Source organism: Triturus cristatus, chromosome 9, assembly GCF_964204655.1.
Source record: "Triturus cristatus chromosome 9, aTriCri1.1, whole genome shotgun sequence".
NCBI lineage: Eukaryota > Metazoa > Chordata > Amphibia > Caudata > Salamandridae > Triturus > Triturus cristatus.
In genome coordinates, this window is record NC_140592.1 from 1,179,701,235 (window position 1) to 1,179,710,755 (window position 9,521).

The window sequence follows — 9,521 nt, forward strand, 5'->3', positions numbered from 1 at the left end:
AGAATCCCACTATGTGCTGGCAGTGCCCCCAAACCTGACATGTGTACAATATAGCCAACATGAACAAAGAATAATAATGATAACGGTATTTCATCTAAAAATAACATCATTGCACCCAGAAGTATCAGAGTCAGGAAGAACTGAAGTCCCTGTCAACCCTGTAAAAAATAGAATAAGTGAGACAAGCCATTGGCAATGTTGAAGTGGCACACAGAGCACGTGGCACAGTAAACCATATTCATACAGAAAAAACTTTATTTAGTAAGGACACTGACAAAACAGAGAACAGGAGCAACTGTCTTTATTCACATATTGCACAGATAGGCACCAGGATTAGAGAAGAGCAAGGTACAAAATGCACAGTATGTCCATGAGAAGCAGCACAGGCAAGGGGAAAACAGCAAGGCCAGTGGCCAATCCAAGGTGCATAGTATGTTCATGAGAAGCTGCACAGGCAAGGGGGAAACAGCAAGGCCAGTGGCCAGTTCAAGGTGCAGAGTATGTCCATGAGAAGCTGCACAGGCAAGGGGCACACAGCAAAGAACGACAAGGCCAGTGGCCCGTCCGAGGTGCAGAGTATGTCCATGAGAAGCTGCACATGCAAGGGGAAAACAGCAAGGCCAGTGGCCAGTCCAAGATGCAGAGTATGTCCAAGAGAACCTGCACAGGCAAGGGGAAAACAGCAAGGCCAGTGGCCAGTCCAAGGTGCAGAGTATGTCAATGGGAAGCTGCACAGGCAAGGGGCACACAACAGTGAACGACAAGGCCAGTGGGCAGGATAAAGTGCAGAGTGAGTCCATGAGAAGCTGCACAGGCAAGGGGCACACAGCAGTGAACGACAAGACCAGTGGGCAGGACAAAGTGCAGAGTGAGACCATGAGAAGCTGCACAGGCAAGGGGCACACAGCAGTGAACAACAAGGCCAGTGTGCAGGACAAAATACAGAGTGAGTCCATGAGAAGCTGCACAGGCAAAGGGCATACAGCAGCAAACGACAAGGCCAGTGGGCAGGACAAAGTGCAGAGTGAGACCATGAGAAGCTGCACAGGCAAGGGGCACACAGCAGTGAACAACAAGGCCAGTGTGCAGGACAAAGTGCAGAGTGAGTCCATGAGAAGCTGCACAGGCAAGGGGCATACAGCAGCGAACGACAAGGCCAGTGGGCAGGACAAAGTGCAGAGTGAGACCATGAGATGCTGCACAGGCAAGGGGCACACAGCAGCGAACAACAAGGCCAGTGGGCAGGACAAAGTGCAGAGCGAGTCCATGAGAAGCTGCACAGGCAAGGGGCACACAGCAGTGAACAACAAGGCCAGTGGGCAGGACACAGTGCAGAGTGAGACCATGAGCAGCTGCACAGGCAAGGGGCACACAGCAGTGAACGACAAGGCCAGTGTGCAGGACAAAGTGCAGAGTGAGTCCATGAGAAGCTGCACAGAGAATGTGTGCGACTGTACCCTGCCTTGGTCAGCAACACAGTCAGGGGGGTAACAATGGGCAGTACAAGCACCGCTGTGGGAGAGACAGGTGTGTGAGGGTGACTACCACTCAGACTTGGCTATCAGTCGGACAGGGAGCTGGCTGTGTGTCAGGGACAGTTGGAGCACTTGACCGGGGAGAGATAGGCCCAGCTGAGGTAGAGCTATCAGTGGTTTGGGAAGCCGGAGGGCTGCTTGGACCAGGTGGTGTAGTGGCACGTGGAGGTGGAGTCATGCGGACGTGAGACACAGTGTGGTTGGGAGATTGTGGAGGGGTGTCTTTCCACTTCTTGGGGATTTTAAATGGCTTCCCTGACTTGGGATTAATGGGAAGTTGTGTGGACAAAACAAGCACACTCACCACCAAAGCTGCACCAGATGGAGATGCTGGCCCATCCTCTGGGGACGCACTGGATCCAGCAGTACGCTTCGCCTGGCCTTGCCTTTTCCCCGCCATCCCCTGTTTACCATATGTTCCCCCTACAGTGCCCTCCTTTCCCTGCTTCACTGGGCTTGTATTGGGAGTCGAGGTAGTGGGCGAATCTGCCTTTGAGCCCTTCTTATGTGTACCCTTGTGAGTCACCAACTTCTCAGTGGGCATGGAAACTCTCTGCTTGTTTTTGCGAGATGCTTTTTGGCAGGAGAGTCCTTGGCTGGGGATGCCTCTGAGGCATGTGACCCTGAGGTCTGCTTCTTTGCTTTTCGGGCCTTGGTGTCGCCTGACGGACTTTTGTATTTGCGCTCTGGGGTAGCTTTAGTTTTCTATGGGGATGGTGTCTGTGCCCTGGACCGCTTTGGATGCTGCTGCTGCTGTGTGCTTCGTGCGCTGTATCGTGACCTTGAGGTCTGTGAAGCATGGTCACTATCGTCAGACGTGGCCTCTGGCAGGGGGGTGGACAAAGGGACTGGAGCTGGACTATGAGATTGTGCCAGTTGAAGGGCTGCCGTCACTGCAGAGGACAAAGACTGGACAGTTCGGTGCAGCCCACCCACGTCTGAATGTATGCCCTCCATGAAAGCAACCACCTGTGCCAATTTTTTGTCGTGGTCTATGAAGGCATTGAGGAGAGCTGTCTGGCCCACACACAGCTGGCGCCAAAGGTCCACAGACTCAGCACTGATGGCAGCAGGGGGGACAGGGGCAGGGGCAGCAGTGCCTGCGGTGAAGGACACTCTTCCCTTCTTACTGGGGCGAACACGGGCAGCACCAGAGGAAGTGGCTGGGAGGGTGGGCACTGTTCGCTGTGTGGTGGAAGATGGGGCAGAGTCCCCATCCCCTGTGCCCGCCAACATGAATGCATCACTGCTGGCATCAGATGACGTTATGCTTTGCGTCTCTGGCAGTGATTCCTCCAGCAGACTCCTGTCCCCCTCCGAGGCGCTGGTCACATCTGTGTCACTGTGCTCATGTGCAGCTGTTGTGCTTGATTCCCTACCAGTGGTGTCCGTCCCCTGTCCCTCCGTGACCACGGGAGATGCTGCATGAGAGAGAGAAGTAGGGTCAGTTCAGTGGCAGCAACATAACAATCATATGCAAGCAAAGCATCACTGAAGATGACTAAATCTACATGTTGCACACCACCCTGTGCAATAACATTGTGCTAACTCACTTTTCTGACTCAAACAGTGCATGTAAACAAGAAAACCAGGCATAAGTTTTAAAGTTTTAAAGACAATCTCAAGAGAGTGAATGTCACCCAGACTCCCTCAGCCACAAATCCTCCATGTTTGAAATGTGTTCTACTCAATTGCAGGTAAGCCAGCAAACATGCCTCCGAAATATTCGACCTAATCCAACACAATGATCTTGACATCATCATCCTTACTGAATCTTGGCTAAATCCAGCCTCCACTCCTATTTTAGGCCTCCTTGTACCTCCTACTCACTAAATAATTAGGCTAGACAGAGTCATGAAGCTTGAAGGGGGCCTAGCTTGCATTCACAGGAACACACTCTCGATATCCCACATAGAGTCCTCTCCGCCCTCTGCTTGTGAATATCTTTGTCTCAACATCGCAAGTAACCACCGGCCGGTCTGCAAACTTCACACCTTCTATCACCCTCCAGGAGACAACCTCCCTTTCATTGAACAACTAATGGAGATCATCTTCAGTAATATCGACTCAGCCATGTCCCAAATCTTTCTTGGCGATTTCAATCTCCACTGGTCTAATCCTAATGACCAAGCGGTTACTTGCCTTAAAGACTTTTTGAAGGATTATTAACTTAAGCAGCACTGTGACCAACCAACACACAACAAAGGTGAAACCTTAGACCTCATTATCTCAAAAGGGCAGTCCATCACACTTGAATCCATTACCCCTTGCGATTGGTCAGACCACCACTGCATTCTCTTCTATATCAATATGGAGGTGAAGCTGAGGAAGGCTCATCCAACAAAATCTAAGATCTGGATAAGGGATCTCAGCTCAATTAACCCAGTTGAATTAGCTGACCACTGTAAAACTTCCCTTTCCTCCCAAGCCGACATGAGTGAGGTTCAGTTACTCACCGACGCCTACAACTCGACCATCTCTAACATCCTGGATTATATTGCACCACTTCAACTAAAAAATACCTGAACAAAAAAATCCAAACCATGGTACAATGACAATCTAAACACGGAACGGCGCAATCTTAGGGCAGCTGAATGAGCCTGGAAGTCCAATCCCTCCCTGGAACACCTAAAATTCCTTAGAGATATCAGGAGTATTTACAATAAGCAAATCAAGTGCGCTAAGGCAGAGAACTTCAGACAACAACTTGATCAAGCCGCTAATAGCCCCAAGAAACTCTTTGAACTGGTCAAACAACAATCAACTGCGGGTACAAATCACTCTGTCTCCAATGTCAGCCCACCATCTGGCAATGAATTTTCTGCTTTCTTCATTGAGAAATCACGACTCATCTCCAGTGAACTTGCCTCCAAGAAGGCTCTAATACCAGCTTCTGGGCCCGCACCACCTCTTGTCATAGAAAAGCCCGTTCCCACTAGCCTGATCATCAAGAACAAGGCCTCATGGAGCACCTTTACCCCTTTCAGTGAAAAAGACATCTACAGGATTCTCCAGATCATCAATCCATCCAACCACTTCAGTGACCCACTGCCCCCGACCATCTTCAAAGAGATCAAGAACGCTCTCATTCCCACATGGACAAGGATAGTAAACTCTTCTCTATCCCAAGGCACGATCCCCGAATGTCTAAAAGCAGCATAGGTATCACCCATACTAAAAAAAACAACCGCAGAGAAATCTGACCTCAATAATTTCCGCCCCATATCTAACATCCCCACTCTAGCTAAACTTCTCGGAAAATGTGTACAATCCCAACTTTGTGCTCACATGGAGAATTTCCAAATCCTTAACCAACATCAATCAGGCTTTCGGAAAGGGTACAGCACAGAATCGGCACTCACACATGGACGACATATTAAATATACTCGACCAAAATGACTCCTGCCTCCTGATCCTCCTTGATCTTTCCTTCGCATTCGACACGGTTAATCACGACAACCTCCTTTCCACTCTGAAGAACAGGATGAGATTCTCAGGTCTGGTGCTACAATGGTTCTCCTCCTTCCTCCACCAAAGAACACAAAGAGTTAAGGCAAACTACTCCCTCTCCCAGCCCTCTCCAGTACTCATGGGTGCCCCCCAAGGTTCCGCCCTCTCTCCTATCCTTTTCAACCTCTTTTTAGAACCTCTTGCTAATTCTCTGAATGACAAGAACATTCCCTTCCATATGTACGCTGACGACACAACTTTACCTGAAAATGTCATCCCTGGATAACATAATAACACTAAACTCTACCTTAACGTCTACTCAAAATTGGTTAACTCCTCTTAAAATGGCTGGTCTGTCCTATTGGCAGGATCTGCAGAAAGACTCGCAGTTGTTGAATTGGGAGTCGTTATCCAGCCTGACAGGTGGAACCCTATCCAGGTATAAATACTATCAGCTGGCAGGATGGTGGGTTACCAAACTGTGGGATTTTGACTCACTGAACCCTAAGTTTGACTATGTATTAAGAAAGGGCAGGTGGAAGCAGGAGGTTTCCTTCTGGTACACGGCTATTCTAGAGATGGAAGGTATAACAGAATCCGAACTTCATACACTTTGGGGCAATTTTAATAATACGGATCCAAATAACCTTATGAAAGTATGGGGAGACTCCTATACCATGCTACATGCTGTGGTCAAATCAGCTCCTCTTAAGAGAAATCATTTATACACTACATATAGAGTATATATGTCCCCAAAAAAGTTAACAAAGATTACAGGCCTATATCATCAATGCCCAAGATGTAAATTACCTGCGGCAGATGACTTCCACATGTTTATAGATTGTCCCGAAATAGCAGGCTATTGGGTAAAGGTGCAAGCTTTTTTATCTGAGGTATTAGATAAACAGATTGAAATTACGCCAAGATTGATCATGTTTGGACTACATACAGATTATCATCTTAATGAACCGGTATCTAAACTTGTATTCTATGTGATCATCCTTGCAAGACGAGAGATATGTAGGGCCTGGAAGAATACAAATGCCCCAACTTTTATGGAGTGTCTGAAATATATAATTTATACCAGTGAATCAGATATGGCATGTGACAGTAATAGTTACGGAAAAGTCTGGGCACCCTTGGTCGCATGGCGGAACAGATAGAGAATATTCCTATGATTTCACCTGGGCACTGTCTGTCTGGTCCCTTCAAAATGACGCTGGGTCACCTAGCAGCGTAAAAAGAAGTGGTCAGTGGAAGCAGTGATTGCAAGAGGGTTTGAACCTTTCTCTTTCCACATCGGTCTTACAACACCAGGGCCGGGATAGGACGACCGTTGAGGAGAGGTTATGGCCTCCCATCAGGAATGCAATTTTCTCTACGGTATATGAGGAATAAAAAAGAAAGAAAGAAAAAAAAATTGGTTAACTGAGAACCACCTCCTGCTCGGCACCTCCAAAACTGAATTCCTTCTCATCTCTCCTCCGAACCACCCCTTCAAGCTAGACCTTTGGCTGACTCACCTCACTGTTTTCAATTGCACCCCTCTCATCATAGACTCTGCCAAATCCCTCAGAATCATCTTGGACAAGCACCTGAATATGAAAAATCATATCAACAACGTATGTAAGGGAGCTAATCACTTGATGAGGACACTTAGAAATATCAAGCCCTTCCTTCCACAAAATGACTTCAAACAAGCGGTCCAAGCACTGGTCTTGCCGAGGCTAGATTATGGCAGCGCTACGCTCTGTGGCCTTCCCAAATACACCCTGGCTCCACTAAGGTCAGCACTGATCTTGGCGGCCAGACTAATTACTGGTACCAAACGAAATGAGCACATTTCACCAGTCCTAAAGTCTCTTAAATGGCTGCCCTATGAAGCTCGAATCCAGTTTAAGATTATCGTTCTAGCGCACAAAGCCCTGCATGACAACACCCCCAGGTACCTAGCACAAAAGCTTGAATTATCATGTGGCGAGAGAGCTTCAATAAGCGCTAACAACTTCCTTCTGAAACCACGTATCATCAATAAAAAGAGAACTTGTCGTCGAGCCTTCTCAGGTGCTGCACCAAAGATCTGGAACTCTCTTCCACCGGAATTGCGCAGAATATCATCAATTACTGCTTTCATACTTGAAGTCAAAAGTTTCCTAATGAACACATTTTTACCTTAATTTGGGCGATGTGCATTCGCACACTACCACTTATCCTTCAACAGGTGTTGAATAACCCTTCATCCTTGTTACCATCATGTGTTTTTTTTTCCTTTTGTTTTTTTGTGCTCTCTGCTCCTCTCGGACGTAAGGTGTGCCCCTCGTAGCAGCCTGTTATTGACCTGTTAATCACATTGCTCGCTGTGTACCATTTGTTTGTGATTATTGTGACTATAACTGTTTGGTATTCCTATCCGATATCGTACTAGAATTTTATTCTCCCTCTCTTCTCGCTGTGTATCATTTGTCTATGACTGTTGTGACTACAACTGTTTGGCATTCTTATTTGATATTGTTACTGGAGTATTACTCTCCCTTTCATCCTTCTGTAAAGCGCTCTGATATCCCTCGGGATCTGGTTTGCACTATATAAAACTTTATAAAATAAAAAAAAATAAGTGAGCCATGTGATGACCACACAGCACAACAGCCTGCTGATGGCTCCGTTCAACCAGACACACAAATAGCTCAGAGCACACCTAGGGCCATGATGGGGGCAAGGATGAAGCCTACAACATGTTGACACTGTCAGATCTGGATGGAGCAGGAGGGAACAACACAGATACAGACTACAACATGACATTCCACAATGGACATGAGCCCATGCCATCCACTATGTTGTAATTTGGGGCACAACTTCAGTTGCACATTGGTGTCAGATGTCTACGCCTCACAAATCCGAGGTCAGACAATGCACTCATTGATGAAAGCACACTCAGAACAGGCACGCTGCCGTTCACTTCCATGGGATTTCCCAGACTACCCCAATGCAGACGATACCTGAAGCCCACGACTCAGAATGCAATGGAAATGCCCAGTACTCAAATTACATTAGGAAATACAGGTAGGGCAAATGCATGACAGTTGCACCCAGCACAGAGGCCACTTACAAGCCACTGCATCACACTACCAACATCACATAGGCCAGCGCTGGCACAATCTGTGTGCACATTCAGCCACTCACAGCGAAAGTCACCCTTCCCAGAATACTCACCCCTAGCTTTTCTGCTGATGCTCCTTCAAACGTGCATCCAGCTCAGACTGTGTTACGGCCAAGATTAGGCCCATCAGTGGTGTCATGCTGCACCATGCCAACCTGCCAGTGCGAGGGAGCAGCCCCAGTGTCATCTCCGCCATGTTCTTTGCTAGCTGGCAGATGTCGTCCTACCTCTTGTAGCAGTGGGCGCGCCGCCAGTTTGAGACACCCAGAGCCCGCACCTTGGTCGCATTGGCCCTCCACACAGCCTTATGCTGGTGTACTTTGAGCTGCAGGCATGGGAGACAAGAGTGGGAAAACATCAGTGACACAGAGTTATGTAACAAAATCCCTCAGGACATTAGCATGATAATGACTCATCCCAAATCCACAGATCTGTTTTTCTGAGAAAAAAAATGCATCTCACATTGTACATCTGCATGGGAAAAGCACACGTAAGTGCATGCAGGTGTGAGGGGGGACACAGTACCTGCACATCTCATACACATGCAGGATGCCAGCACAGTAAGCCATGTGTAGTCTGCCCACATCTACTATCCATTTCTAGGTTGAGCAAGACATACATCAAATATCAACATGTGTTTGGGGGTAGACTCACTGTGTCCAACACTGCACAGCCCTCAATGTCCTTGCCCTGTGAATAACTCACTGTGTCATGGATGTCACATTGAGGGACATGATCTCACAAACCCACACCCTTCTCACGAGGGCTGTCGTGTGCAATCTACAGGGCTGAGATGGCTCATTGCTGGAGTGCAATGAGATGAGACACATGTAAAACTCTGTAAGTTCAGTGATGTGTCCTTGTCATTTTGGGCGGTGACTGTGCAGACCAGGTAGGCTCACACTGAGATGGACAACAGGGACCCACACAGCCATTCACACAAGCAATCACTGTCCTGACTCCTGCATTACCAACTTGCTGCATCACTGTATGGCTGACAAGACAACACATGTCCCTCAAACTTGATGTGCAGACAGGGAAACGTGTGGAATAGGGTACACCCCCTTCCCCCTGGAGAAAGCATGTTAGGCAGTGCATGACACAACCCCACACCCTCAGGCACATACTGCATCAGACCAACTACATGTGTGCCCCCCCGCACTCTCACCTCCACTGTTGAAAACTTACCACGACATTAGGGGCACCATATAGCCTTGGGTGCTGTGTGAGCACCTCATCCACCAGGACCTCCAGCTCCTTGCTGGTGAAGAGACTGGCACGGATCTTCTCAGTCCTTGCCATCATTGTGGACATGAGACAGCAGCGGTGGCAGCAGCAGGTGAGGGGTCTCAGGCAGCAGTCCCTGGAGAAAGCAGCAG

At 48.2% G+C, this 9,521-nt stretch overlaps 1 long non-coding RNA gene across 1 annotated transcript; it reads right to left on the minus strand.

Annotated features, from left to right (window-relative positions):
- Positions 1 to 284: 284 nt before the first annotated feature.
- LOC146799583 (uncharacterized) lies at positions 285 to 9,318 on the minus strand. The gene is made up of 2 exons (XR_014968946.1): positions 8,196 to 9,318; positions 285 to 2,956 (listed from the first exon to the last, which is right to left on the minus strand). It is a non-coding gene; the product is annotated as an uncharacterized LOC146799583 (long non-coding RNA).
- Between the last annotated feature and the right edge of the window lie 203 nt (positions 9,319 to 9,521).